Source organism: Rhineura floridana, chromosome 7, assembly GCF_030035675.1.
Source record: "Rhineura floridana isolate rRhiFlo1 chromosome 7, rRhiFlo1.hap2, whole genome shotgun sequence".
Lineage (NCBI taxonomy): Eukaryota > Metazoa > Chordata > Lepidosauria > Squamata > Rhineuridae > Rhineura > Rhineura floridana.
The window spans coordinates 34698404-34710400 of NC_084486.1; positions in this window are offsets into that span (position 1 = coordinate 34698404).

An 11997-nucleotide genomic window follows, 5' to 3' on the forward strand; every position below is an offset into this window, starting at 1 on the left:
AAACGCACACAGGCACACACGCATTTCAGACTGCTGCTATTCTCTGCTTAACAAATAGACAAATTTACACCACAACATTCCAGACTTGCCCTTTCTGGTGGGTGTTTTAAGATTTAATGTGTTTTTATTGTGTATATATGCTCATTCATTGTGAAGACATACATTGCCTTATTTCTGGTGTCAGTAAAAAAAGACCAAGGCTTTAATCTGATGGGCATACTTTTGAGTCTTACTGAATTCAGTGGCACTGACTTCTGAATAAACATGCATAGGAGTGGGCTTTGAAAGTATCTATCCATAAGATGGAAATATATGGATAAAGAGTTCTTGTGCTTGCAGAAATGTAGTAGCCTCTGATAAGTGAAATAAACCTAGACTTCAAAAAGGCCCACCAACTTCATACTTGAAACCAGAAGATACAACCTGAACGGCAAAGTGCTTGAGAAGTTGTATGCAAGCCTCACAATATTGAAATTGGATATCTGTGGTTCTCAAGTACAAATGTTGAGAATAGAGAATACTTGAGCAGTCAGAGATTATTTAATATAAACCTTCGCCGCAGAGAAATGTGAGAACTTTGGGCAGCAGGCTTGTTTTGACAAGCGCCAATTTCTACTGCTGTCTTGGATGGAAGAGAAAGAGAAGGCTGACCACAGTTGCTTGGGGGTGGAAAAATGCTTTGAAGGAGAAAAAGAGAAATATGAAAGAGGAAATCAAGAGCAAGATGCCTACAATGGTTGGAGAGAGAGTTTACCACCATCCAGAGCCTATTCATATATGCTATAGGACAAGAATGTACAACATGTCCGCTGCAGTTTGGACTGGAGATATAAATAACAGTCTGATCATTTCGCTGTTCAGCCACCAACATATGTTGCTAATTAATGAAGTACAGTTATGGAAAGCTAACGGGGGGGGGAGGTGCCCCCAGGGGCTGCCATCTCCAGTATTCCCTACATCTTGATGGGGGTGGGAGAGACATGGGTAGACTTGATGATCCCATCCTACTTCCATTGATCTGTCCCTCCTATATGAGGTGCCTTACACTCTGTTAACAAATTGACAAGATTACTATATTCAAGGGGAGCACCATAGCAGCAGGATGCTAAAATGGTAAGTTCATTGCAAGCTCATGGGTAAATGTTGGTTGTAACAAGGCATGAGGTATAATTGGGAAAACTACATATTTGATTTAGCTTGCCTACAGAGCCCCTACACTGTTTGTGCCGGTACTGTTACAGTCTGTGGTTGACGCATTATGGAATTCTTCAATGATAGGTCGAGTACCTTACATAGCCATTCTGGAATTAGAAGTCTGTTATTTAAGTCTGGAATACTTTTAGTGAACTAGGCAACACTGGGAGGTTTTTTGACAATAAGGGTTTTTTGGGTGGGTGGGTTTCTATGTTAGCCTCATTAGGAAGGGGAAGTATTGCCAAGCAGCAGCCAGTAAGCCACTGTTGTGGAGAGCTTAAGCGGTGGCCTCCTGCCCTGGTAAGGCCCCGTTGCATCACAAAGGCCAGCTGTGCTGCTGAAGGCAGCTGCTGAAGGATCTGGCTGTTCAGGACATTTGATGCTTGCTCTTTGTTCTTACCCCTTGTATAATTGCAAATAGTTGTGCAAGCCACTGAGAGCCCTGAGCACAGCATAAGAGATGGCTTCTACAGGGTGCTGCCTTTGAAGATGGCCTGAAAACTGCTGCTTCTTCAGAGTGCTGTGGCCATGCCGTTGTCAGGGACTAGCTGTCTGAAGCACATCACTCTATTACTGTTCAGATTTAGGAAGCTGCCTTATGCCAGGGCAAATATATGTGTCCCTTTAGGCCAGTATTGGTTATTCTGACCGGCAGCAGTTCTTCGGGGTATCAGGCAGAAGCCTTCCATGCCACCTCTACCTGATACTTCAAAAATAACTGGAGAAGCCAAGGGTTGACCTGGGGATCTTCAGCACTGCCAGGCTGTGCTCTGCTACTGAGCAACCATCCATCTCCAAATCTTCTAGTTTGTTTCTGGGCCCAATTCAAAGTGCTGGTTATTACCTTTTAAAGCCCAGGGTACTTAAGTCTTACATAAGTCTGCCCATCTGCTCATACCTTGAAAGGCTCTGCTTCTCATTCCACATCCATTTGAGGTTAGACTGGTAGGTATGGAGGACAGGACCTTCTCTGTGGAGGCTCCTAGATTTTGAAACTCTGTTCCCCAGGAGGCCGATTCTCTTCCCTGCCCACCCCAGTATGCTGAATACAGACCTTTCCAAATGTGCTTTTAATGTAATTACTCTAGATTTAGCTGCTTCCTTATGAATGTTTTGAAATTTTCTTCTTGATGGAAGGTGTTTCACTACATAGTTTTTTTACTATGATTACAGGCTGGTTTGAGGGTCACTTGGGTGGTGGAAAACTGGCGTATAAATGTCCTAAATTTGAAATGCATGCTTGGTAATGCTTTGATTTACCCCTGCATTTGATAAAAAATATAGAGTTCAACATACATATCTAAGTATAATGTAGGCTCTTCACATTCTGTGCAACAAATTTAAGCCAGTTTAACTGGCCATAATCTCCCTCAGAGTCCCCAGAACTGTTGTTTTATGTAAGGGTTGAGAATGTCTTGTTAAGAAGCCCAACTCCCAGCATTCCTAGACTTGAAAGCTATCATTGGCTTCAATTTTATTGGGTGACAATCTTAAACACATTTATTAGGGAGTAAACCCCAGTGAACACAGTGGGACTGACTCCTGTGTAAACGTGTATATAACTGTGTTACACATTTTAAAAACTGGTTTAGATGGATTACCTGATTAGAGTTCCTGTTTTGTTTTTTTTTCATTTCCATACATTCATCTTTCCTTCATAGTCAATATTCTTCAGTGCAACAAAGACTCTTGTAGATGCAGCTGGTGTACATACTGTAAATTGGTCCTGAGCATTGTTGGTACACAGGAACATTGCCTGTCTGGTGAACATAATTAAATCATCCTCACCTTTTAACATCACAAATCTACTGTAGCAATCTTTAATGTTTATTTTTGTTTAAAGTTGTAGAGATGAGAAAAGAAGCTACTCCAGTCACTGAAGCCCCATCTCTAAGCAGTGGCAATTTATTCAACACCACCTCTGGCTGCTGAGGGCTAGAAACTTGCTTTATTGTTATTGCTGGTTTCTACACATTCTCTACTTTTTCTGTGTGCAGAATCACAGCATTACTTTGGCTGTTAAGTGAAGCTGGACTCAAGGCATGGCAGCTCCTCTTTCTTATTTGCAACATTGTGGGGATTTCCAAAACCATACATGCTATGTTAACATTCAGTGTGTTGGAAAAATTATGGAGCAATTTCCCCACTTTCCTGTTGCATTGTAACAGTGCAGATCTATGCATGTTTACTTAGAAGCAAGTCCCTCTGGTGCGGAACAGGGCTTACTCCCTAGTAAGCATGTTTAGGATTGTAGCCTAGGTAGACCATTCTGAGTTAGCCACGCATCAGTTGAGCAGACTGCAAAAGTCAAGCATGAATTACTGTAACACTCCATAGCTTCCCAGGCAAACTGTTTTGTCAAAGACTGTTTGGCCACTTGGGTTGTGGTGTTTTTGTTTATGTAAAATGAATCAATGAAAATCATAACGGGTCTGTTGGTACAGAAAATATTAACAGCAAGAACAGCTGTACATCCCAACCACACAATTTCCTCTCCAAGCTGGTAATGATGTCAGCAATGTTAGGATGGGGGCGGAAACTGGATGCTGATAACCAAGTTTAATGTATGCAATGTGAACTGGCATGCACATCCATCATGCTGTTGAAAAAAAGAAAGTCTTGGTTTAAACAGGTTTAAACAGGTGAGGCATAAGCCAGGATTTACCTGGAGGTCCTATAGATTTCAATTAGAGTGTTATGGGGAAGAGCCATAGCTCAGTGGCAGAGCACATGATTTGCATGCAAAAGGTCCAGGTTCAATCCCTGGTGTTTCTAGGTAGGGCTGGGAAAGACTCTAAACTGAAACCCTGAAGAGGGGCTTCCTAAAGTGTAGACAATACAGAACTCTTTGGATCAATGGTGTGGCTCAGTATAAGGCACTTTCCTATCCACCACTGAAATACACAAAAATGCTTTGCTTGGATTGTGCTGTAGATCTTCTAGTTATGCTAGTAGAAAATACAGTACAACCAACCTTCTACTCTGTTCTTACGGTTTCCCCAAACACACCACCTCGTCCGATAAGACTAAGACGCACACAGTATAATTTACATTAAGGGAGCAGGGATAAAGGTGTCAATTGATGAACCATCCCCACTTTCATTAACTGTGGAGGAGCCTCTTGAAATGTGATAGGTTCTTGGGAGTCATTGATGGGATGGCATGTTTGGTGTACAATTACTTGAAGACCTCTTGAAGATGCGTAAGAGTGGGCTGTAAGAAATTTGGTGCTTTGTTTATTGCATGGTTTTGCAACATGTCTGCTTAACGTCTTTTGTAGCCTCAGCATGAAGCAATTGCTGGGGAAAACAAGGGAACTGCTGGGCTTACCCGCTGAGCCACAAAAGGACAGAAAACTATGCTATCTAACTATGGCCTAGTTCTCAGAAGCAGCAGATGAGGGGATAATTCTGTTTCTAGACTCTTATCATTCCAGAACTGCAGGTGGGGTTCACATGACTGAATGATCCTGCATGCAATAAAAATCAAGGCCCCACCAAGACATTTTGCTGCTTGAAGTGAAGGAAAAGATGGTACCTTCCCATTCTGTGTACAGAAGCTGTCCAGACAGATAGTTGACTCTTCAGCACTCACCCTGAGGTAGCAAATAGCAACATCCACCACAACTGATAGCAGCAGGCTGGACTGGGGAGCACACATCAGGTCACATTGTATACATGGCTCCCTCACTCCCCACCTCCAGCATCTGCTACCTGAGGTGGTGACCTCACTCTTGGTTTAAATTGGCCCTGATAGATACTGTTCTGCCCACAGAAAACTAGATATGGGGAGGGAAAGCCTAGGCTTCTCCCTCTCATACCCAGGGGTTTAGTCGTTTGGGATCATGGGGGGTCATAGAACCCTTACTTTTTGGGGAGCAGGGTCCCAGCTGGCTCCCTATGTATGAGCCAATCATCATAAAAGGGAAGCTTGTTAGCCACTGAGAATAATCCTTGTCCCTTCATGCCGAGTGGAGCAAATCAGAGTGAAAGGAGGTCAGTCAGCCACTCAGAAGACTCTTCTCAATTGCTAACACATAGGCTGCCCTATCATGCTGATTGGCTCCTAGGGACATCTCTTGTAGTGGAGTATGGACTTGAAGACAACATGGACAGCAAGGGAAATGAGGGGAAGTGGAAAGGGGGCATGTCTGTGAGGGGGCATGGGGTGACTCTCAGGAAGGGACCCTGCACTTCTGAATTAGCCACAGCACTACCGCTCATACCAGCTGTTTTTATGCAGGATTTTGTTTGTGTGCAGGAAAGACCACTAATTTATAGGATTGTCAGCTGTAAATAAAAATGTCTGGTAGCAGGACAGGGCCTGGGAGGTACTAGTTAGGATGCAGGGCCGAGAACAGATCCTGTGGTGGAGCCTAGTGCTATCGTTGTCGGTCTGTGGACAGAGTCCAATATTTTTTAGGAGTGTGCAAGACCCTCCCCCCCCCCCCATTTTCTTATCCCAGTCATTTTTGTTCAAGATCACTGGTAGAATTCCTCTTCCACCACTACACATGCGCATACGTACACACAGTACCCTGGAACAGTGCAAAGGCCAGGGCATTATAGTAAGTAAAATGGAGGCCACCAGAAAACAGCTGCTGAGACAAGCTCTGCTGCTGCCAGAGGACGTTATGCTCTCTCACTCCCAAATGGTACAAATGTCTGCATTAAAAATCCTGTTTGGCATAGTGGTCCGTATGTTAGCATCCCTATGACTAGGGAGACCTAAGTTTAAATCTCCAGTCATCTATGAAACTCATTGGGTAACCTTCACTGCCTGTCAGCCTACCCTACCCTACCTCACAGGATTGTTGTGAGGATAAAACAGAAAGGGAGAGGACTATATATGCCACCTTGAGCTCCTTGGAGAAAAGGTGAGGTATAAATTAAAAGAAGTGTCCATTTGTTGCTAGATGCATTTGTTTCAAAATGGACAAAAACTGAACTGAATGGATGCCCTTGTTGGCTAGTTTTTCATTTATTCTGAAATGCCTGTGCACTCCTAGGATTTTTGGCAGTTTTTTGGGGGGGGAGAATCTAGCAGTATTACCAGGTCAACAGGAGAACCCGGGGGAAAACTTGTTGACTAACCTAAAGGTCAGCTGCTGGTAAAATGCAAGCTTTGTCTTTGCTTTTTTGGCAGCTGGCCTGAAAACTGATTTGTTTAAAAAATGACCAGGCTTTTTTTTTTTTTGCTGGTTAGTTCTTTGTTTCTGAAATGTGAAGGGATTCTTGAAGGGAGATTAATCTGTCAATATATCAGTGCTAAAGGAGGAGGGAATTAGTGACAAATGTTGGAAACCTTTTGACACCCACCTTGAAATTTTAATGATTATACAGTTCAAGACATACAACTGAGTTAGCCTATGTTTTCTTTCAGAAAGACATTTGCTCTATGATGTTTCAGATAGATTGGATCTTTATGGAACAGCTGTTTGCCGTTGATTTTACAAATGTTCTCTAATTCAAGTTATTCGTGGTTTTTATACTTATTTTTCTACTTCTGCTGAAAATGACCTTGGGCTTTTTTTCCCCGATCACAGAGATAGGATCATATGCTAAATGTCTATACATAAGATAAGACTAAAATAGTTAGTATGTATGAGGATGACCGAATCCGTCATTTTCAGTTTCTCTCAGATTCTCATTTTTCCAGGGTTGTTCAGTTCTCCACATTTCCACATAAGTTTGTTTTCAGTGGCCCAGACAACACCAGAATGCCTATTTCCACTTGCTGAAGGCGTGGCTGAATTCCAACAACCCAGTTTTGAGGAGCTGTTATCTGAAGGTCTCTGCACAGTACACATGGATTATGTTAAAGACTGTAATAACGGAACATATATTGGACCATTATAATATTATTAATATTAATAATTAATTAATTAAATTCAGTTGCTTTTCCTCCCTTCAGCACAAGGTCCCTGGTGGGTTACAAAAATATAAAAATATAGAGACAAGATCTCTTTATCACAATTTTGATACTTAATTGCTGCTGTATTTGGGGAGGTCAGGGGGAATGCATGGTTGTCTTGTTAACAATTACGGCAGCATATGGGATATTTTTAATTTTTTTGTAATATAGCCACCTTTTCCACCCCACCTAACCAAGAAGCAGATTGATATAGCTAAATATCACTTACACGAGACCTCAGTATTAAATAGCTATATTTTAAAAAGCATAAAACAGAAACGGTTATTACACAAAAAACCCCAAGACAACACAAGCCTCCATTTTGCCTTTTATGACGCATGATAAGCCATCATGTGACACCACTGCTGAAACAATTGCACTGGCTGCCAATTAGCTAACAGGCCAAATTCAAGATACTGGTGTACAAAGCCCTATACATCTTGGGACCAGGATACCTAAATAATTTTCTTGCCCCGTGTACACCTAACCAATTCCTATGCTTTGCCGGAAAGGACCTCCTGTGGACACTATCTCATCAGGAGGTCAGATCTGTACAATGTAGGAATTGAGCCTTTAGTGTGACAGCACCTACCCTTTGGAACTCCCTAGCATTACATATTAGACAGGCACCATCTCTATTGTCTTTAGTGCCTGTTGAACATCTTCCTTTTGCAACAGGCCTTTTAAATGGAGATTTTTATCCCAGTCTATATCTGTATCTGTATTGGATTTGAAATTGTTTTTATGTATGAAATTGTTTTATATGTTTCCATTGATGATGTTTTTATTGTTAAATCAGTTTGAGATGTTTTATATGTAGCAATTCATAAATGGAAATAAATAAGCTGGTCATATTTACTCTTGTGTGTTTTGGCTGGGAAAAGTATTATTTGCTTTTAAAACAGTGTGCACATGTAACTCGTGCACATGCACAGAACAAAAAAGGGTAGTGGGGTGAGGGGTTAGAAGTGCCTGAGGTGAGGGACAAAAATACATAATAGGGATATATTTCATCAAGCTTTGCCTACTTGCATGGATGGCAAATGTCTGAATAGCAACAAATATCTTTAACTGAGCAAATGGAACATGTGGAAGCTAATGTGCTAGTTGTGCCTCCATAAAATCCAGATCTGAATGACCTGTTTGTGATATAAAGGCCCTGCCTGGAAGTACCCTAGAAATCTGGTATGCAGGAAAGTGGCTGAATTATACTTGGCAAGACAATAATAGACCATCAGTATATACCAAGTAGTTGAATATGCATCGTGGTAATAATGGGTTAAACTTGCAAATGGCCTTCTGCAAGAAGCCATGGTTTTGTTCTATGAATGAAACAGATCTTCTCTTCTTCTGGTCATAATGATTATGACTTACCAATGAAAAAAAATATACAAGACGTTAATGCAGTGGTAACATATGCTTATGTTTTGGACTCTGAAGAAGGGGTTAAAGACAGGAAGGCAGTTTATGCTCAAGAAAATATTACTGTTGAAGTGCAAGATAAGTCTTGAGGAATTTATCAACATCTTTGATAAGAAGGCAGCTTATATTTGATAAGAAGGCACTGTTTAGATTATCTTTAGACTGTGTCTTGGTGGCCATTTTGAACTCAGCTCTGTATCCATCTTTCACTAAACCAGCATCCCATTGAGGCACATATTTAGACTCCATGTTTTATCTCTCCCCAAATTTAAGCATTTCTCATATATGCCATTTATGGTTTTTGGTTAAATTAGCCTTCAAGAAAACTGTACAACTTACACCGGCAATCACACACATTAAATTTCTCTTCCACATTCTATCCTCTTTGAATAACATTCATATATGGCCCATACAGAGCAAAGGAGGTTCAGAAGCACTGTGTAGGACCAAATTACAGGATAATACTCAAATGTTGGGTTTGAAGTCTTGTGATATAACAGCTTTGAAACTAGTGCTTTAAAATCTACTTGGGGTGTGTATGTGTGTGTGTGTGTGTGTGTGAGAGAGAGAGAGAGAGAGAGAGAGACCAAATAATGGGTAGGAAATGCTCCTCCTGTCACTTCTCTGCTCCCAATCACCTCCTGTGAAGAAAGAGATACTCTTACACAAGTTTGTGCATACTGTAGTTTGTCTCTTAGTGTCTTCAGTTAAAATTGTTATAGCTTGGTTGGTAACCTTCTCTGACCTTGCTAGACCCCTTAATGGAGGATAGGGCTATCGATGGCTGTTACTGTCCATTATGGCTATGCATTCCCTCCATTGTCAGTATGCTTCTCTGTATACAGTTGCTGGGAATCACAAGTGGGGAGAGTGCTGTTGCACTTATGTCATGTTTCTGAGTTTCCCTTAACTTCTGGTTGGCCACTCTGGGAACTGGATGCTGGACTAGACAGGCCTTTGGCCCATTAGGGCTCTTCTTATGTTCTAATGTGTTTTCAACTCTGGCTCCTAAAGAGTACTTTCCATAATAGTTTCTTAACTATTCACTTTCTTATGTGCCTTCCTGTCAAGATTGTCTTTATCTACCCTTTGTACAGGTACATACAACCCCTTGCTGCTCTTTTGTATCCTTTCATTGATAGCACATAAGGCATTTCCTGGTGACATGAAATGTCTTGAAGTCATCATCACACAACATTTTTCACTGACCTCAGACATGCCACTTCGTTAAAAAACAACAACCATGTTTTGCTTCTTATATCTATGTTGGGAATTAATGGCTAAAAAGAAAAAGGAGGAGAACAAACTTTTCTAACATATCCTGTGCATGTCTTCTTGGATGGAATAAGTCCCAGTGAATTCAGTGGGATTTACTGCCAGGTAAATAAATGTGCATAGGTTGCAGCCTAAAGCTTCCGTCCTTTGTCACATGGAAATGATTTGCCACTGGGGCTCTATCTATCTATTTAATTTATATTCCACCCCCTCCTCCCAGTAGGAGCCGAGGGTTGCAAAGGACAAGCAATACAACACAAAAAACATCTTAAAAACAAAACATCTTATAAAAAATCATTACAAACAAAACACATTTAAAACATTTTTGAAAAAAACTAAAAAAAAAAAAAACTTTAAAAACACCTTAAATACAATTCCAATACAGATGCAGACTGGAATAAGGTCTCTCCTGCTTAAAAGGCTTGTTGAAACAGGAAAGTCTTCAGTCGGCGCTGAAAAGACAACGGAGATGGCGCCTGTCTAGGTGTAGAGACGCACTCACTGTTCTGCTGGATCCAGTGCATCTCCACCTCTCTCTTCTGAAAATGGGGGTGCACAACGCTAGTCAAACCCCACTCCTCTTTACTGTAAAACCTGGTGGGAGCAGCTTGAGTGCATTTTTTTAAAAAATTCAGCTTCAAAGAGATTTTGCAACTGATTGGCAAATCAACCTGTTCCCCCTCCAGGTATGGCTACTGGAAACACTTTGATCTGGCGACTAGTGTGTTTACAGCCTAATACCTAAGGGGAGTGAATTCCAAAGGGTAGGTGCCACAGCACTAAAGGTCGGCTTGCTATGTTGTGCGGAATGGACCTCCTGATGAAATGGGTCTGCAGGAGGCCCTCATCTTTTTACAAACCTAGTCTCAAGTTTTCTTATGACCTTCTCTCTGTTACCCATGTCTTGCAACTGAACAAAGGAGGAGGAGGAACTTCTGTGGCTGAGCACATACTTTGCATGCAGGAGGTGCTTGGTTCTACTCATGCTCCCTGGTTAGAAGGATCCAGTAGCAGGTAATATCTAACGCCTTGCAGAGCTTGGAAAAGTTACTTTTTTTAACAACAACTCCCATCAGCCCCAGCCAGCATGTGCTGGCTGGGGCTGATGGGAGTTGTAGTTCAAAAAAGTAACTTTTCCAAGCTCTGCGCCTTGGCCCGAGACCCTGGTGAGATGTTACCAGTCAGAGTGCTTGCAGATGGGAGCTTATTATGGAATTGGTACGTCTCATCCACACAAGTGTTTGACAGCATCTGCATGACATCATTATCATCATAATCGAAACGCCATCATACACTTTTAAATATTTAATCCAAATGTTCTATTCCAGTGGAAAATGTGCAAAGTAAAAATAACGCATTATACATGTTTTAAGTTCTTTAAATAACTCACAAGGCAAGATTTTTGGTACCCACCTATTTGTACTTGGGAGTAGGTGGATTGGAATGTATGAGATGGACAGTACGTGGAGGTAGAAGTGAATTTGTTGCGTGACCTTATAATAGCAGTCTAACGGAGGAGAGATTAACCAAAAAGGAAATGTCTGGGATCATGGCTACCTTTCAATGCTTGTGGAAGTGCAGAAGGAGGGAGTGTCGTATGTAGGTCTGAGGGCCCTAGAACATCTCTCACATTACGGCACCATGGGCTGTAACAGAACTCAAAGGATCTCATGTTTTCCCTTCTCTTTGGGAACTTTCCTGTCCTCATTCTCAATGTGAAAGACTGTTTTACCACTTATTCCTTACATTTGCAATAACAATTAATTAATCACAACAAAAGTCTCAGAGCTGCTACTTTTCTTCTTTCAGGGGTTCTGGGCATTTCACAGCTGCATGTCAAGGTGCATAGGAAGGTAGGAAGGTGCCTTATACCATGTCAGCGCATTGGTCAGTTCTGCCTCAGTGTTGTCTGTCCTGATTGGCAGCAGCTCTCTGGGGCTTCAGCCTGCCTTGGAACGGAACCTGGGCCCTTCTGCACGCAAAGCAGATGCTCAAAGGTGTGAGGATACAGGCATGGGGAAAGCTTCACATGTTGCACTTCTGCCTGTCACACAGCTGTTAAAGAACCAGGAGCCACATCAGGAAAAAGGGGCGATTCTACCAAAACAGCAGCAACAAAAAACAGTCCTGAGTCCTTCCCTGTCTGGTAAACCCAATACATTTTATAACGTGTGTGCTAGGACTGAGTTGCTA